The sequence below is a fragment of the Peromyscus leucopus genome, chromosome 20 (genome assembly GCF_004664715.2).
Source record: "Peromyscus leucopus breed LL Stock chromosome 20, UCI_PerLeu_2.1, whole genome shotgun sequence".
NCBI classification, from domain to species: Eukaryota; Metazoa; Chordata; class Mammalia; order Rodentia; family Cricetidae; genus Peromyscus; species Peromyscus leucopus.
The window spans coordinates 62,175,118-62,195,361 of NC_051080.1; positions in this window are offsets into that span (position 1 = coordinate 62,175,118).

The following is a 20,244-nucleotide window of genomic DNA, read 5'->3' on the forward strand; positions in this document are numbered from 1 at the left end:
TTCCAAGTGATTCTAGTCTAGGTCAACTTGACAGTTAAAACTAGTCAGCACAACACATGGCAGCCCCACAATCCCAGATATTGTGAGTTGACAAAGTTCAGAGCATGGAAGACTGTGTCTAAGTGTTTGCAGATCAAGAAGAAGCAGGGCCCTCAAGCTGAGTTTGAAAGATTTTACTTATGCTCCGGGGCAGGGATTCCCAACCTGTGGGAATCCCACCCTATCCTGCATAACAGATATTTACATTACAATTCATAGCAAATTAATTTATTAATTAGCAAAATTTATTTAAGTAGCAAAATTAGTTATTAAGTAGCCATGAAATAATTTTATGGTTGGGGTCATCACAACATGAAGAACTGTATTAAAGAGTCACAGCTTTAGGAAGGTTGAGAACCACAGCAGGAGAAAATGTTTGCCAGGAGCATGTTCTTAAGCCTTGCAGGGATTGAGAAAAATGGAATTCTTTCCTTCCCCTTTTCTCTTGGGCTATGGCTGGATTTCTCTCACTTGAATATCATGATACAAGCATTTTGATAAGAATGGAGATATTTTACAAGAGACACTTCTGCACCTCACTCGCTATGAGTGTATTAAAACAATGGTCCCTTGGAATTTAACCAGAAATCTCATGCTGGAAGAAGGAAAAGTCTGAAGCCTGCTGACAGCTTGAGGAGAAACTTGTCTTTCAACAGGAGGTTTCATGCATTTCTAACAATTTCTCAGACCATCTTGCAAGAGAGACTGGAGGGTAGGCAATGATGATAGGTGGAATCACATCTTGACCAGGACTGCTTAGTTACACATTCCTCTTGTTCCCTATTTAAAGACAAACTTCTCCTTAGGATCACAAAGATCCAGGGAGTGGTGGGGGTCACTAAACTGCTTTGTTCCTCTTCCCAGTGTGGCCACATTGAAAGAAACTCCTTTTGGTGCTTTTCACTATGATTTGTATCTTTTAGTAGCCTACTGAAGACTGGTGGCCCAGTCTAGCTTGTTATGGCTTCTAAGACCATTGTGACAATTTCAATAACAATGGCCCAGATGTAATGCCATCCCCAGGCTGAAGATTGTGAGAAGAATTGAAGAATATGCTTATGAATAGTACTCACTGCTCTAGTAGGTAAGGATGCTACAGCCTACTGCTTAACCATTGCTCAGTCACACAAAACTGCCCCTCATAGGCTTTCTCTTCTTTCATGTAGTTCCACTCTCCAGAGTTTTACCGTAATTTGAAAACAGGTAACATAAACCCTAAAGAAATGGTTGTTTTACACTTTCTGTTGTTGAATACCTGGGGAACCTCCCATCCCTGGACCATTTGGCCAGTTACAGCTCCAGTGGTGGAGGTGCATTGTGGGTTACTTTAAAAATTTTTAATCTTATCCACCTATTCTTTGAGAATTTCACACACTTGTATAACATATTTTGATCATATCCACCCACCCTTCCCTCCAGCTTCTCCAAGATTCCCCTTCCCAACTCCCTGCTCAATTGCATATCCTCATCATTATTTTACTGTTTAATTTGTAACCCATTGTATCCAACTAGCACTACCGGTATGGCTATGGATGTAGGCCATCCACTTAAGCATGGGCAACCTTTGGGTCACATCCCTGAAGAAACTGTATCTCCCTCCTCCAGATACCATCAGTTTTCAAGTGCTTTCAGTTAGGGGTGGGGCCTGGTAATCCCCTTTTTCCATCCATGTTGGGATACTAACTGGCTTAATCTTATATAGGGCTTATTAAGACATCCATAGCTGCTTTGACAACTTCCTGAGCATAACAGCATGGCCATGTCCAGAAAACAGTGTTTTGCTCCAGTCCTTCCCAACCTCTGGCTCTTCCAATCTTTCTGCACCCCTTTTTCTCAATGTCTCCTGAGCCTTGGGGGAGGGGTGATACAGATGTCCACTGAGAGCTGAGCGCTCTACAGTCACCTATCCTTTACACTTCGATTGTGTAGCCACTGTCCACTGCAATAATATGCTTTTCCAATGAGGTGTGAGAAGCGCACTGATCTGTGGGTAGAAAGATAAGCATTCAGATTAGAAGACAGTTTGATGCCATGCCAATTCAGCAAAATAGCAGTAGTAGGTTCTCTCCTAGGCCATGGGAATCTCCCTTGTCATGGGTCAGGTTTCCAGGGTCCGGTATGAGTTTCTGCCTGTTGAGTGGGTCTTAAATCCAATCTAAAGGGTTCCTTTTTAAAGGATATTCATTCTGAAATAAAACCAAGAAGGCCCATCTGGATTGCATTAATCCTGGGTAGAACGATGATGTTTTACAATAAGGAACAGCCTCGCTGTTATATTATCCTAAATGAAGGCCAAGCTCAAGCCAGGCTGCCTGTCCTACCCAGGGCCATCCTGAACCAGTTGCCAGTAGAGAGAGGCATTGATGGAACAGTCCACTTGAAAGGCTCCTGGCTCAGGTTTCCCAAGAGCAGCTGCTGTTATTCAGGCATCTGAAACCTTTGAATAGAGCATGTGAGATTATCTGTCAGGCTTACAAGCAAAGCTCTGCTGCTCTTATTTGGGGAGATAAAAGAGCATTGGGTGGGAAAGGCATGGCAGAGAATCATGAAAAAAAAGAAGGGCTGACATCTGTGGTCTTTGGTGGCAGAAAGAGGAGCACGTTTTATTAAAGAAAAGGGAACCCCCTCAAATTAGTATGCATTCAGACAATTCGTTATTAGAGGGATGTCTGCAACAATGCCTGACTCAAGTGACTGTCAGGAGCCCTCCAGAGTGTGAGTTGTGTCAAAGTAGAGATGTTTCCCTCCTGACAGGGTTGGGAAGATCATGGAGAATGCAGAAACTACTCTTTAAATATTATGGTATTAACCAAAGAGTGAAAGGCACACACAAGCACACACACACACACACACACACACACCTGTGCTTTCCTTAGTGTCTTAGTGGCCATGTGGCTCAAATGGAAAGAGCTTACAGGTTAGACACAGACATGCAAATAATGCTTGTAACTCTCAACCAAAACTAAAAGAAAAAAAATTCTATTTTTATGTTATGTGTCTGGGTATTTTGTCTGTATGTGAGTGTGCCCATCTCATGTATGTATGGTACCTGCAGAGGCCAGAAAGGGGCATCAGAGCTCCTGGGACTGTGGTTACAAACAGTTGTGAGCCAACCTGGGTGTGCTGGGAACTGAACTCTGGTCCTCTAGAAGAGCAGCCAGGGCTCTTAACTACAGAGCCATCTCTCCATCTCAACCTTTTAAACTTCTAAACTTTGTCTAGTAGCAACTAATTTGTCCAGTTGGGTGAAAGTGAAATGAAATGCCTAATCAAGTTATAAGTATAAATTAATACATACTATGTAATTCTCTAGTCTTTTCCATATTTTCCTGGAGTTGTGGGGAGATTAGGTATGATAGAAACCCCAGGGAAACAACTTCTTGTTCTTGCATACTAAATATGGAGTGAAGTAGATAACATGTCCTTTTAGTGTCCCCAAGCATAGGACAGCGGATTGACCCACAGCATATGAACTGAGAGCATACCTATATCACCTTTCCAACATATTCTAATTAGGGCTCGAATTCTGTGATGTCACATTTTAATTTAAGGATTATTTTTTTTCTAAAAGAGACGCAAATAATTTCTGTCTAGTAGAAAATTTAACTGCAGAGTCTAGATTACTAGTCTGAGGTCTAATCTAGAAAAAAAAATTTAAAAAGTGACTTTCCAAGGCAAAAATTTACCTCTGATAAAAATGGTGTGCCACTCACAAATGCAGAAGAGCCAGTACCTGGTCTAAGCCAGACAATTTATTTTATTTTATAAAATATGTTTTAATTGAATTAAAATTACATAACTTTTTCTCCCCCTCTGTTTCGTCCAACTCCTTCCATACCCTTGCTCTCAAGTTGGTAGCCTCTTTTTTTATTATTATTGTTATACACACACACACACACACACACACACACACTCACAAATACGTATGTATGTATGTATGTATGTATGTATGTATGTATGTATGCATGCATATGCACAAATATATCGTTTCAGGACTGGCTGCTCTGCAATAGACAACAAAAAGGGGGCTCATCCCAGGGAGGGGCATATTTCCCTTCTCCCAGCAGTCATTAGTTGCCTGTATTTCTTTATCTAGGGATGGGATGAAACAAAAACTTTCCCTTTCCATGCTAATATACCTATAGATATTGCCATCGATCTGGTCTTGTTTATGCGGCTGTTTCTAAGAGGGCCTGATTCAGCAGGCTTCCTGATATTCTGGCTCTGATTCAGCAGGCTTCCTGATATTCTGGCTCTTACAACCTTTTCACCCCGATTCTGCCTAGAAATGATTTTGTTTTACTGTATTTTTTTCTGAGACAGGGTCTCTCTCCATAGCCCTGCTTGTCCTGGAGCTCACTATGTACTAAAAGATCTCTGCATGCCTCTGTCTCCTGAATACTGGGATTGAAGACATGCATCCCCTTATCCAGACCACCTAGAAATCATAAATGAATGTTCTTTCTTTATTATCTATCCATTCTTAGCTCCTTGAATGCCCTTTAGTAAGGCTTTATGAGTGTTCTTTTTGAAATTCCTTCTATAGTCTATGTTATTTTTAGTTTAAAAAATTCATTAATTAATTGTGTGGGGTGGCCATGTATGCCCTGCAAGCGTGTGGTGGTCCAAGGACAACTTTTCTAGAGTTGCCTCTCATCTTCCAGCTGCTGAGACAAGGTCTCCTTTATTTTCACAGCCATGCTTCATCCTCCATGATAGCTGGCCTGTGGGTTACCAGCTAATTCTCCTGACCCTACCTCCCATCTCACTGCAGAAATGCTGGGTTGCAGTTGCATGCCACCACATCTGGCCTTTTAGATCTGTTCTGGGGGTGAGAACCCCAATGGTTAGGCTTGCATGGCAAGTGCTTTCACCTTCTGATCCATCTCTCTGGTCCTGAGTGATGTCTTTAATCAAACACAGTATCATCACACCTTGATAGTAATTGGAGAGCCACACAATGCTGGTAACACTTAGAGCATAGCAGACATTCAACAAAGGTTTATTCTAACAGTGAGTTAGTGGGAAGACTAAATGTGAAGTATAAATGGAAGACTGGGTGGGACTGGAGTCCTGTTACTTTTGACCTCTTGAATGGCCCTCAAATGTTCATTGGTAACTTCAGACCTGATCACTCTATTTCACACCGAGTGCCCAGGTCTTTTATTCTGCCTTACACTTGACATCAGTGGAAGGGGATTTGGGGAAAGTTTTGGCAGTAGGACACAAGCTGTTCCATTTTTTAATATATAGCTTGGGTGCCACTCTTCTACCTATCCAACGTTAGTTCAGTGAAAACACTAGTAGCTGGGATTCGGTACTTCTCCTCCTAGTATCCCCCACCTGGCTCATGGCCTGACCAATTCTCTGCTCTAATGCAGTTCTCTTTTGTTTACCCCTTTTTCCACACTCCCATCTTAGGAGGATTCCTACCTTCATTCTTGACGATTCCTTACTTCCTACATTTGAGAATCAGATTTCTTACTCAGGATCCTCATATTTCTTAATGGACAGAAACATTTTTCAATCCTCCCCTTTAAAAAATGTACAAATGATTAAAAATTGCATTCCATTTCAGGTAGTGAGGCTCTGGGAAAAAATGTTTTCTTATCAATGAAGGAGTTTATTTCTCTTTTCTCTGTGAATAGAAACCCCAAGAAAAACAATTCCGACCCAGTGAATTGGGTGATGGGTCAACAAGCTGCAAAACGGGTTTCTGCTGTTTCTGCCTCGATCTCCTTTGCCTTGGGTTCTCATTTTCAAAAGTCCTCCAGTTTTAAGTTTAGAATCTAGTAGAGTGACTGGGTAAGGTGAAAGGGAACATATACACGCAGTTTAGCTTAGTGAACCTCCCTATAAAGAGCTTCCCAGCTTTCTCTTCTAGCATCTTTTAGTAACACCTCCTGAGTCACAGAGCAGAGACACACACACCCTTAGTTTCACGTGACAGCCACCTAATTCCCCTGAACTAAGCTGGATTCTCTTAATAAGGAAAAGTATAGGGTAGGGATGTAGAAATGTCCACTATACCTTTGGTTGTTTCTATTTTCATACATTTGATTTTGGGCCCTGATATATTTCTCAACATCTATAATCACTTGACAAAAAGATAAATATTTATATGCTGTTATTTGAAGTCAGATGATGCTAGAGCATCAGAGCAAATAATTGGGGGATGGGGTGGAGAAGAGCCTGACTATCAGGTGTATTAGACACATTGTAACTGAAGCCCAATTGTGTGGCTTACTGATGTAACACCTGTTACAAATTTGTCTTAGCTTGCTCTCTAAAGCAAAGATAAAAGAATGTCATGTTCTAAGGCAAGTTCTTTAGAAAACAGACACCATGATGTCACATGTTAATATGCTTAGAAGCTCCAATGTCCAGAAGGCAGGCCTGTGATAAAATGAAGAAAATATGACTTTTCAATGAGTTTTTAAGTAATGTAATTATAATGAACGTTGGATCAGTTCTACAATGTTTTCTATGTAATAAAATTATAGGATAACTTTACTTTTGAACATTCCTACTGACAAAAAAAAAGAAAGAAAAGAAAAATGAAAGGAAAGAAAACTGGCTCTCTGTTAGTTCCTACTACTTAAAAATGTCCCTGTTCATTTGATCTTTGAGGTGTCTTCTTCACATAATAACAATAGATAAAGATTAGATGTTTTCAATTTAAAAGGCTCATGTAGCTTGCAGAAAAATGCCTAAGACTTACCAACTTTAAATGAAACAGATGTTTCTAAAGCTATTGTACATGCAAGTCCTTTCATTTTATGGTGGTTATCTCACTTTTAGGAGCCCTCGGGACAAGGAGGGCAACATTTCCTTTTCACTAATAGAAGAAACAAACTATATGATTGCAATAGTTACTTTTCTACTTTTTTACTAAAACACCATGACCAAAGCAACTGAGGAAGAAAGAGTTTATTTTAGCCTATGGTTCCAGGGAGATAAGAATCCAGGGTGGAAGGCATAGCGGCAAGTATCAGTCATTGCACGTGGTGGCTAGAACTCACATTTTGAACAGCAAGCAGGAAGCAGAGAGCAACTGAAAATGGGGCACATCTTTAAACTCTCAAAGCCTGCCTCCAGGAACATTCAACCACCAACAAGGCTACACCTCCTCAGCCTCCCCAAATACAGCTACCAATTAAGGACCAAGGGTTCAAACATATGAGTCTATGAGCCATTCTTACTGAAACTACCACAACGGTTTATGTCAAAAGTCTGTGTACCATAAACCAAGGACAATGCATGGATTATTAGGTTTTCAAAACTATCTCTAGGATGAATTTATCTGCTAGTTCCTCTTCGTCTAGTGTCTTTCTTTGGTTAGTGTTCAACCGCGCCCCCCCCCCCCCCCCCCCCCCCGCCATTGTTTCACATAACTTTGGAATTAAAAACAGCATATTCAACATTGCACTATTAAAACAGAATATCCATTGGTAGGTGAATGAAAACAACAGATCCACATCTTTCACCCTGCACCAGAGTACATCTAAAAAACTCAATTCAAAACCAGAAATGTTGAAACCATTAAAGGAAAACATAGGGAATATGCATAAAGATATAAATATTCTTAACACTTTTTGGAGGTGACTCCAATAGCACAAGAAATAGCACAAAGAATTAACAAATGAGATTAAAGTTTCTGCACAGCACAGGAAGCAATCGGCAGAACAAACAGACATCATACACAATAAGAGACTTAATGCTAGCTATACTTCAGAAAGTGGTTTAATATCTAGGCTATATGGTGAACTGTAAAAATAAACATACAACACATCTTCTAATCAACAAATGGGCTAATGAAATAAACAGATAGTTTTTTTTTAATAAGCAAACAAGCAAACAAAAAACAAACCAGAATAGGATGAATAGGATGAAACAAATAGAAAAAAACGCCAAAGAAAAAGCATACACACACCAAAAAAAAAAAAAAAATACATGCAGACACAGACACACACTTTCACACACAGAAATTCCATTAAAATGCAAAAATTGGAAGCCATAATATGTAAGCAAAAAGACTTGTAAGGTTAAAAAAAAAACTCGAGAGGTTTTTCAAAATAAGAAGTACAAATGGTCAATATGTTCTTTTAGAAGATTTCATTCTTAGCCATCAGATAAATTCAAATTAAAACTACTTTGTATTCCATTTCACTCCAATCTGAATGAATATCATCAAGAAAAGAGATACTAACAAATTTTGGCAGAGATATGGTAATAAAGAACAATTATTCACTGTTGGTGGGAGTATAATCTAGTAGAGTCATTATGGGAATTGGTATGGAGGTTTCTCAAAAAATTAAAAATAGAATTATTCTTTTATAATACTCTTGAGATGAATCCAAGCACTCTAAGTCCTACCAGAGTTACTCACACATCATGCTCATGGTTGTATTATTCACAGTAGCAAGGAAATAAAACTGCCGAAATGGCCACCAACCAATCAATGAACGAATAATAAAAATGTAGTGTCGACAAACAATGGAATTTTATTGCAATCGGAAAGAAAAAAGACATTGTGGAATTTGAAGAAAAACGAATGGAATTAGAAAGAATTATATGACAGGAGGTAACTGAGACACAGAAAGAAAACAGTTGCTTGTGCTCTGTCAAATCCAGAGTCTACTCTATAATGTTTATATTTACATGTGTAAGCTCGAGTCTAGGTTGGTTATAGTACCAGAAAAGAGACAACTAGAGGGGAAATAGAGTCACTGAGGTGGGAATCGATGACAAGTGGCGTGAATGAGGAAGGGAGCTGTGGGTGAAAGGGTACCAGGCAAGGTCATTGGGATGGAAAGGAAGAGGTGAGACAGCAAATCGAGAAAACAACTTTTGCTTGAAAAAGAATTAAACCAAATACTATGTATGCTAGTTAAACTTACTCTCCTTTACATTTAAAAACAGCATAGGCCCAATTAGGGCATAAACTAAAATAAATAAATAAATAAACAAAAGTCTACATAATCAACCATAACTTTTCATAATCATGTTATTTTCAATGAGAAACTTACTAAATGATTTATAAATTTACATGACCGTCATTGTTAAGGAATGACGGGAGGGGAATGAGGAAGAGTGGTGGAGCCAGCTGTCTGAAAGAGGAATCACATATGCTCCCCACTCCCTGAGGCGGCCGAAAGAAAGTTTCAGTGGATTAGCTCTAATTCTCATCGCAACAGGTGACAGTGTCTTGTTCAACACAGTCGCCCAGAGTAAGTATTCAGTAAGAACACAGCACAGTCAGAGGGAGTATAACAAGTCAGAGCCAAACACAGCTCAATGGTTGTTGCTTTTCCTCGCAAAGTAATATGTTAACACTAAATTTAACTTGTCTGTTAATGTGGTAGCACCATTCAAGTGTCTCCCATTCACCCGTGGCTACCTGTTTTGAGGGCGTTTGTTGGCTTTAGTTAGGACCACCTAAAGGACCCCCAAATATTCAACAGTGAGGGTATAATCCAAGTACTTCTGTGTATTTTCCTAGGGAAATGGCTTGATCTGGAAGGTGGCCACTGGCTAAATATTTTAAGTTGATGAAAAAGTGATGGGCTGATGTGGAGCTATTGGTAGTCACTAACAAGACTGTGAGGGCTGCAGTAGATAGGGAGCATTTAAAGTGTGTGTGTGTGTGTGTGTGTGTGTTCCACTTTGAACTTGGTACACTCACTTTTCTGTATATCAAGAACTTAGAATTTATACCTAGAATTTTGAAACATGTATTCTTCCAATTTGATATTAGCCAGCTCAATGCACAACCTTGAGAAAAAGCAGGAAAGGGTAGACACTAACTCTTAACACTGTGCGGCCCATAATATATGATGGCTTATTCAAGTCTGTGGCCACAGAGCTGGTGTAATGAAGGCTTAAGAGGTTTTGCAATGCTGACGTGGTCAGTGGAAAGGTCTTCTTGTTTATAGTCAAATATTAGTACCAACCTTGGATTATGGTGAGCACTGAAATATAATCAGAATTTTGGGCACATTTTAAAGAGTAATAGCTCCCTTCCATCTTTATCTCCAAGTAGATCACATGTTTATGGATAAGAACATTTTGAGCTATCCCTTCCTTATTCAGATACTCCTACACTTTAACAAGTTATGCCTCTGGGTAATCATTAATAGGACTCAAATGAGTATGTATTCTTTTTATTTAGAAAACCACAGTCTCATCACAAAACATGTTCTTAGGAAAAAACACTTTTTCATGTAATTCAAATGATGGTGATTGCTCACAGTTAATGTGTGGGTGTCTTTCATCCCAATCTCTTTTTAATAATGAATCATTTCTTTTATTTGGCACATAATTATGAATGGGTAATATTGTTTAAGATCTGGATGGAGATATTAGTGATTCACATTAGTGGGCAAGAAGAAAGTGGAAGCAGGGAAGAAACAAAAACCAAGGATCAAAACCATTCTAATCAAAGGTTCAGATTCTTCCATCAAACCTTTTCCTAAACAGCTCCTTGCTTTGGTTTCCGTCACCTTTATTTTCACAAGGGAATTATGGGTGTACTGTGATTTGTTCAACAGTTCTCATGTGACTTTCCTAAGACTTAGTAAGCGCTAGTTACACCATATTTGAACATCGATTAGTATGGTTAAAGCTATGAATGAGGTGTTTGAACTCCTCCACTAATGTGCTTTTTATTACACCCTATGAATCTGGTAGGTTCAAAACACTCTTCAATAAACTCTGGGATACACATGTGCTACTCATATTGTGTTTTATCTGTTCTTAAAAGCATGGTCCAAATCTTAAGAGTCTTACCTGAACCCAAGTCCTGATTAGTTTCATAAAAGTTAGGTTGCCTTATTTCTGTTGTGCTTGCAGCATAAACTTTTGAAGATGTGAAAGGAAGGTGATTCATTTGCATTTTTGTTCCATGATTTCTAGTTGTGTGACCCTGGGCTGATGATCAGTAAAAAGAGGATGATGTCGTCTCTTAGCACATAGTATCATCCCAAGAAGCTTAAATATGATGACAAGTGTATAACACTTTGCATTAGTAGGAAGCAACTGATAAAATACTCATCACAGACAAATCACATGTCCGAATGAGTTCCTCTACAGTTCTAGGAGAAACTACACTTAGCATGGAGAAGATGTGAGCATCTGGAGGGGACATGGAGAAGCAGTAAAGTCTCTTGGGGATTCTGTAAGCAGGGGTGGGGGTGGGTGGGGGTGGGTGGGAGTGGGGGATGGGGCTGGTCTCAGCATGTTGCTTCACTTTTAACCTTGGAAACAAGAAGAGATGTAGAGACAAGAATCTGGTTGAAAAGAGGATAAAGGGAAGCCAAAGCCTTTCCCGTTGGTTTCCAAAGATCTGCAGACAACCACCAGACTCATCATAATTGTATTTGAACTTCCAGCACCCAAGCATCTGTTGACTAATTAATATGCACCAGGAAGTCATCTAATTGCTACATAACAACTGTGAGAAGAGAAGACTTCTAACAACTGGTTGTCAAATGAATCTATGAATTGTGGCACTGGCTTATGTACACTCTATGATCAAATCCTGAGATCTTTTGATCCCCAATCTTCCCTTCCATTTGAACCAACCTGAAAAACAAAAATCAAATACTTGAGGTTGATAAAAGGATGGTGGGCTGATGTGGACTATAGGCAGCTACCAACAAGATTGTAAGAGCTTTGAATTAAGCTGGCCTTATTTAGTCTTGGAATTCAAGCTCAGGTTTCACTGACTCTATTCCTATTTTCTCTTTTGTTGTAAGCTTTTATACTACCTACTTCTGTGAGTAGCCTAGATGGGGACCTAATACATGCAAATCCTTGATTCTACACTTCAGAGAGCATGGGAGATAATACTAAATATAGGAAACAATAACAACCAAAGTAAGACAATACAATAACTTAGTTATCTTCTCTCATAAGAATGAGGCATGTGCACAGGTGAATTCCCAGGAAACTGAGGTAATCCTCTGTGAGTTTCAGTCCTGTCAGGATTTGTGTCCTCTCTTCTTACATAATACCATTTCTAAATACTTTTAAAGTAATTCTGAACATAATTTTTTACCTTTGTTTGAAAACTGGAACATCAAAACATTGCTGGCAATGTCCTATTGGATTTTTCATTCTCTGTCCCTCTTTCTCTTCCTCTCCTTCTCTCCCCTTTCCTCCCACCTCTGACAGCATCTCATTGTATAGTCCAGATCAACTGACCTGCTATGTAAGCCAGATTGGCCTGGAACCCAGGATCATACTGTCTCCATCTCCTGCATGCTGGGATTATGGGACTGCCTCACTGTGCCTGGACCATGCTTCTCTGCATCTTTTCCTTTTCATCCTGACTGTAACCATCAATCCGTGTCTATTGATTTCCCTCTTACACTTCCCCTTTTTTCTTTCCTCTCATCTTCTCCCTTTGATGATCCTTTGTGGTTTGCTGTTGCTAATGTTCCTGACCTAAAATCAGATATCAAAATGAGTATAGAGTATGATCAACACCTTTTATGCACAAAATAACAGGTAATTGTTAGTGAGGGTGCCATTTATTATTATTTTGTCTGAGTTTCTGCCTTTTCTCATAAATTGAGGGTGGATACTGGTGCAGTGAAAGGGACTTGTTTAAGGACAGAGTCATCTCCAAGTGAGAAACATTCTAACTCATCAAGAAAGGCAATTTGCAAAGATAGGTGGAGATAGGAAAAGTGGGTGGTAAGAGCTGGAGCTAGTCTCTGGGACAAATTAGATCAGGGCAGATTTTAGAGGCTGAGAAGATATGGAGAATAGTCAGAGCTAAAGCCCAAGAGACAGCAGGAGTAAATACCAGAAAGGAAAAAAAAAAAAAAAAGCTGCTACAGGTGCACCTAAGACAGACACCATGGTATTCTAGCTGGTCTTCAGATTACCATTGCATAACATACCATAGATATGCCCTTTCCTCTCTGTGCTTACATTTTCTTCCCTCTACCCGCCAAGGTCTCCTCTGGCTGCTATTACTATTGGTTGGAGGAGTGGTGCACTAGCTGGCTAGTAGAAGGTGATTGGAGAATGAGCTCAGAATAGTCATTTCTCTGAGTAACTGATAGATGCTGAGTCCCCCTCCTTAAAGGACCATCACTTTCCAGGCCACCTGTCAAGAGCATGGTTCTAGTAACTGCTTTTTTCCCTACTTCTTCAGGACTTCAGTCACATAGTTGGTTCTTCTAATCCCTGCCTAAACTTTATGAATGGTCTTTGTATTACATCACCCTCAATTATCAATCAGGACCCTGCTGTAATCACAGCTGCTCCAGGCTCTGTGTTTTATTTTCTCTTTTGTTAATGGAATATAAGTTTGAGGGATTTGATGTAATGTACCCACACTCATACACCTAGTATCAGGTAGTTACAGAACCATCTAGGTTTGTTCAAAGCCTGTGTCATATGCAAAGCACAAAAATGTGTGAAAATTCATGGAGAAGTTATGAACTAGTAATCTTAACTGAGAGGAAGTAACATTGTGGGATCATAGTGTTGGATACAAGATTTGAATGGTTTGTTCCTTCCAAAATTTGTTAAATTTTAATTTCTCCTAATGTGGCAATGGAAACTTTATAGCTATATAGAACAATAAAATATCATTTTTAGGAAGATCAATAGTACTAGAGTTCATCATGTTAAGTGAAGTAAGGCAGATCAGAAAGACAAGTATGTTGTCTCTCATATGTGGAGTCAAAGAAAGTAAAATAAGATGACATGAAAGTGGAATAAAGATTATTAGAAAAAAGAAAACAGATCAAGAGGAAAGTGGATATAATCAAAGGATATCATATACGTGCATGAAAATGTCACAATGAAAATCACTATCCCATATAATTAATCCTACTAAAATGATATGATTGGGTCATTAAAAGGGGTCAGCACCTTTCTGCTGGGGGTATGTTCTTCTCTTCTGGGTCTGTATTAATTATTACATGATTGGGTTGTCATAAAAGAAAGTTGTTCTTTGTGATTTTCTTTTTTAGTATAGGTCTGATTCCCCTTTTGTTTTCCTATGCAGAATTGAAGAAATAAGTAATTCTCAAAAGAGGCAACCACCTGATTTTGAACTGTTCTACCTTCAGAAAATAAAACAAAGTACTTCTAGATTCTTTATACATTATTGGGTCTTGAGTGTTCTCTTGAAAGCAAAATTGAATAAGGATAGAAAAAAAGACCACATTTTATACTTCCATTTGACCACCCAGATTTGAAGCCTACAGGATCATGAAACTTTAAGGTCCTTATCTGCATTGGTTTTCACACTGTGGTTATTGGATGCCCAGAACTTCCACTTGGAAACTTCTGAGATTTCCACTGGACCAAAGAGGATAGTCGGAGGGTTTGGGATGTCTTCTTCAGCTTTATCAAGAGCCAATACAGTTCAGTTACTTTTACTGTTTTCCTCTGTATCCAAAGGACATAAATCACAAGAGCCAAGGGCTGCAGGTTTCTCTTGTGTGTTAGAACTTTTGTCATTTTGAAATATACACGAGAGAAACAATTTATGAAATAAAGATTAACTCTGGTTTGTGATTTCAGAAGTTTTGGTCCCAGTTGGCTGGCCATTGCTCCTGGACTATGGTGAGGCAGAAAATGATAGTGGCAGGATGGTGTAAATGGCCTGTGATGCTCACCGTGACACCAGGGAAGCAGAGAGCAGCATGGAGGGAAAGAGCATGCCTTTCACACTCACCTGTGAGAGCTGGTTGTCACTGTCAACTTGACTGGGTTGTGAATCCCCTAAGAGACAATGTTGCATATGCCTATTAGGTGTTTCCAGAGAATAAGTGAAGAGGAAAGACTAATGGAAATTGGAAAGCAGGAATGTGGGATATGGCCTAGCCTGAATAGAAGGAGAGAGGGAGAATAGGAACAGGACACCAGCATTCATCTCCATCTGTTTCCTGACTACAAATGAACTGTGACCAGATTCTTCATGCTTCTGCTTTCACATCGAGAGACACTTTTTACTACCATACTCTAAAAGAAACTCCTCTTTCCTTTGGCTTCTCTTCCTTCGTTCCTTCATTCCTTCCTGCCTTCTTGCCTTCCTGCCTTTCTCCCTTTCTTGGAATTTCGCCACACCAAAAACACAACACAACACAACAAAACAAAACAAAACAAAACAAAAAAACAATTAATTATACCTAGCTGAGTCCTACCTCCGAAAGTCTCTACAATCTCCTAAAACAGGGCTGTCATACAAGAGCCTAAGGGGGATATTCCTCATCCAATGTAGAATACATTTTTCTCTCCATTAAAATGAGGCTAGCACAACCCAAAGAATCAGCGGAGCTATTAATGAGATTTCATATATTAAAATTTTGGCTTTTAGTTAAGTGCCTACTTCGTTAAGATTTTCATTCTTTATGAGTATAACCAGTGAGGGAAAAAATCTGGTTTAGAGTTTAAAGCTTATAATTTGATAGTGATTTAGTTGTGTGTGTCTAACAACTGATAGTCTTCTACATGTGGCTTTGTAGTTGTATGTGTTTAACAACTGATAGTCTTCTACGTGTGGCTTTGTTCTGAAAAACTGTAGCAACTGGAGGGTGGAGGAGACAGATGTAAGCTTTACCCTACATATTGGCATGTCAAGCATGTGCTTTATGTAGGAAGATGTAGTAGTGGCCACTCCGGTTCACATTAGCACAGATAATCAAATGTCTAATCCATGAACGGTCCTCTTTCACCCGCTTACCAGCAGCTAAGCACCTGGTTCTAATGGCTTTCAGTCCCTTGAACAGCACTCTACTTTTCTTACAGCTGACCAGGCGCATCTTAAGTTGGAAAATGCACTTGAGTAGTGTGTCTGTGGCAGAAATGTTTGGGAACAACTGATATAGGTGAAGTATCCCTATGTAGATTTGTATACTCAGTTTATGTGGATACACAAATGCTCACATACCAATTCATTCCACAATGTAATGTTAGTCACTGAGGAATTGAACATAACAAGCCAATGACTCTCTCAAGTTTGGCTGCCTAATAGCCTTTTCAAATGATCAATGTCAAATAACTACCCAGATCATTTAAATCAGCAATTCTGGAACTGGGACTCCACTGACTTCTTAAAAGGAAAAAAAAAATCATAATTTCCACCTTCATGTAAGGTTATTTCTGCTTCAGGTATGATGGGATAAATGTAATGGGGCTTTCCCACTTAGTAAACAATTAGAAAATTCTGTGAAAAATATGAGGTGACAGTCTCTGGACACTAAACAGTGGGCAGTGCAGGAATCTGATCTTTAAAACACAGCAAAATGAGAAAATGAATCTTGTGTCTTCTGAAGACACTTTCTGAAGGACAGTGCAGGAAGAGGAAGTATGAACCAGAGCACAGAAGAGGACAGGCTGGAATTTTAGTGTGAGATGTTTGTGTTCTGAGAGGTAGAGCATGAGAAAAGAGCAAGTGCCTGGAAAAAGAACTCTGAGAATTTTATAAAGACCCCCCTTGAGTGTTGAAGCTGGGTCAACAAGAACCAGAGAAGAACAATCTGAAGAGAACTAGGGTACACACAGGGTAGGAAGATGTGGGAGTTCTGGTCAACCATGGTGAAGAGTTCTTGTTGAAGCTTTGAGGGGTTCAATGTAGACAGTAAGCAGTCAGACTCCACATGAAAAACCAACTAGCTCTGGAGTCAAGGACTTGCTCAACCAGCCCTAACAAAGCTTGTAAGAACAACTTTGAAAAGCTCAATTTTTTTTGTAAGTGACTTCAGGGTTTGCTACAATCTCACACAAAGTTTTAAAGGAAAGAAAATATATTTAAACCTCAGTAACCAACACAATTTCCAGGATCCAGCACAAACCAAAACAAAACAGGCTACAAAGAAAAACAACATCAAACAAGCAACAACAGCAAACAAACAAAGACCCATGGAGAAGTAGAAATTTTAACTTAACCAAAGTGACACAATTTTCACTAGAAACAGAACCCAGTGGGCAAATGAGGATCTTGAAACAGACCATAAACACTTTAAAGACAAAGAATCAAAGCCTAATGAGAGGAGTAAAAGATTTAAAAATAGAATAATATATGAAAGATACATTTTCACTGAAAGAGATTGACAGCTGATTAACATAAAGATAGAAAATGAGTATTAAACCATTGCAATTGAAATAATTCAATTGAAGAGGGGAGAGAAAGGATTGAGTATGACTTTAGAACCCCAGGGATAACATAAGGCATTAACATCTGTGTAATTTGAGAGTTTTGATTAGTAGAGAGAGAAAGGAGAATAAAATTATTTGAAAAAAAAATGACTCTTTAAGTTTGATGAGAGCTACAAATCCACATATCTTAAGATGTTGAACAGAACCCCAACCAGCATGGACACAAAGAAAACCTTACCTAGTCGTGCAATAAAACTCACCATAAACAACAAATATTGAAAGTAAAAGCTTTAAAAATAGCTAAAAATGAAAGAAAGGAAGGAAGGATGAAAAGAAGAAAGAAAGAAAGAAAGGAAGGAAGGAAGAAAGAGAGAAAGAAAGAAAAAAAAAGCCCATAAACAAAAAAGAAAAGGGCTGAAGAGATGGCTCATAAGAACACTTGTTGCTCCTGTAGATGACCTGGGTTTGGTTCCCAACACCTTCCCAGTTGGAGTGATATATTGTGTACCTCAACAAAGCTTGCCTGAGGATCAGAGAAGCAGAGTAAGCTACAGATAACCCCACCTTGACAACTCCTCAGTTGATCTTGTTTCCTCAGACTGAAAGCTTCTGAGTCCTCACCCAAAAAGATCTTAGCCAAACTGCTTTAGTTCCCATTTCCTCACACCTTATATACCTTTATCCACCCTGTTGTCACTTCCTGGAATTAAAGGTGTGTGTGCTTCCCAGTACTGGGATTAAAGGTGTGTGCCACCCTTGCCTGTTTCTGTTTCTAGTGTTGTCTTGAACTCACAAAGACCCAGACAGATCTCTGCCTCCCCAGTGATAGTATTAAGGATGTGTGCCACCACCACCTGACATCTATGTCTAATCATCTAGTGACTGGCTCTGTCTTCTGATCCTCAGGCAAGATTTATCACCACACATAGTGGTTCATAACTATCTGTAACTCCAGTTCAGGGGCTCAGATGCCTTCTTCTAACCTCCACAATCACAGGGCACCTAAGTGGTGCACATCCATCCATTCATGCAAGCAAAGCACTCACACACATAAAAAGTGGATCCAAAGAAATAAGCAAAAACAAAATTAAAATAAAAACACTTGAATACAGACCTAAAGGCAAGCATTTGCTGACTTCTAACTGAAGACAGTGCACGTAAGGAGACAATTGAACGTCATCTTTTAAGGGCTGAACGAGAAAAGACCAACTGTCCTAGAATTCTATATTCAGTGAGAAGAGCTATGGGCTGTAATTTTGGGGCTATGATGACAATACAAAGTCATATCTTTCCTACATTAATTTTTTTCCCACAGACAATGTCCCCAGCCCCCTGTACCTCAGTATACCATTGTCACCGTCCCATGTTTGGCATATTGCCACCTCTGTGAGTTTTTATTTCTCATATTTAAAACGAATGCTATCATTATATGTAACAAATACTTGTTATGGTCCTTTATCAGGCAGGAAATTCTCAATGCTTTCCATGTTTCAATGTGTTTAATCTTGATCACAATATTGGAACTAAGGAGTTTTTTTTTCCCCTTTTAATTTAACTAATGAAGAAACTGAGGCCCATGCTCACACAACTGAAAGAAGTTGAACTAGGTTTAAAAAAGTGTGTGTGTGTGTGTGTGTGTGTGTGTGTGTGTGTGTGTGTGTATTAAGTGTGTGTGGGTACCCTTGGAGCCCAGAATGTGGCATCAGATCTGGAGCTGGAGTCATAGTAGTTTGTGAGCTGCTTGATATTGGTACTGGAAACTGAACCCTGATCTTTTTTTGCATTGCCTCTTGGCAGTAAGACTGAAAATACAAGATTGGAGACGCTGAGATGGGAGAGACCGAATAGTGTCCAGCCCATGGCAGATATTTAGAAGCCAAGAATAGCTCTCATATCTCCTATCTATATGATGTTTTTCACTTAAGAATTTGTAACAATAGGCAGAATACAGTTCTTCCCGAATGCACCCAACTCAACCTCTCAGAAGTGGAAAGGGCTTGACATTTAAACTGCCAGCTCCCAACATGACACATCTGTTCTGTTTGCCCCTAGAGAAAACTGAAGAAACGCTACAGGAAAAAAAGAAGAAATGATGATATTTTGGTCAAATGAGAGCTTGCTTTTTTCTTTCAATGGCCCAAGGACTCATTTCAGCCTTTAACTTCCTGCAGGATATCTCACAAGAACTCTCAAAAGGAATGTATCCTAAAAACATCCTCTTACCCAATCCAAGACTTATATCACAGAAAACAAATGGCATTTAGTATTCTAAGACTATGGAAAGATCATAGTTTTCTTTTTAACTTTTTTTCATATGTTTTCATAAATATTTAAGGCATGCTATAATTTACACAAAGCACAAACTTTTAAAATTTAATTTTAATTCAATGAATTTTTATAAAAATGTGTATATAGCCAGACTTCTGAAACCTGCATAGTTAGACTGTTTTGCAGTATCTCAGGTGATTCTTTTGCAGTTCTTCAAAACAAAACTCCCCTGTAAGGCAGTATGACTTTTTTTCTATGAACTCAGGTTCATTAATTAAACCTCATACAGGCCAGTCAAGAACTGTACCACTGAGCTATATCCCCAGGCAGCTGCCCTTTTAAAATTGGTGAGTAGTATTTTATCTGGTGACTGTGCATAGTAATTTTCTTCTTTTATCAAGACAGGTTTCTCTGTGTATCACTGCCTGTCCTGGAACTCACTCTGTAGGCCAGGTTGGCCTTGAACTCAGGGATCTATTTGCCTCTGTCTTCTGAGTGCAGAGATTAAAGGCCTGTATCACCACTGCCCAGTGATAGTAATTTTCTAGTTTTAATTTTGTTATATTTTATGGGTTTCTAGTCAATTATGAATAAAGCATATATAAAACTATAGCATATTTTATTTAAAGGGTATAAGATTTTATGTTGATTAAATTCATACCTACTCATGGATTACATATATATATATATACATACATATATAGTGTGTGTACATATAATACATATATTAATTATATATATTTATTATACACACATTAGGGTGAATAGATGATGCTTTAAGGAAGTCATGCCAGGTTCCTGTCCATCATAGTG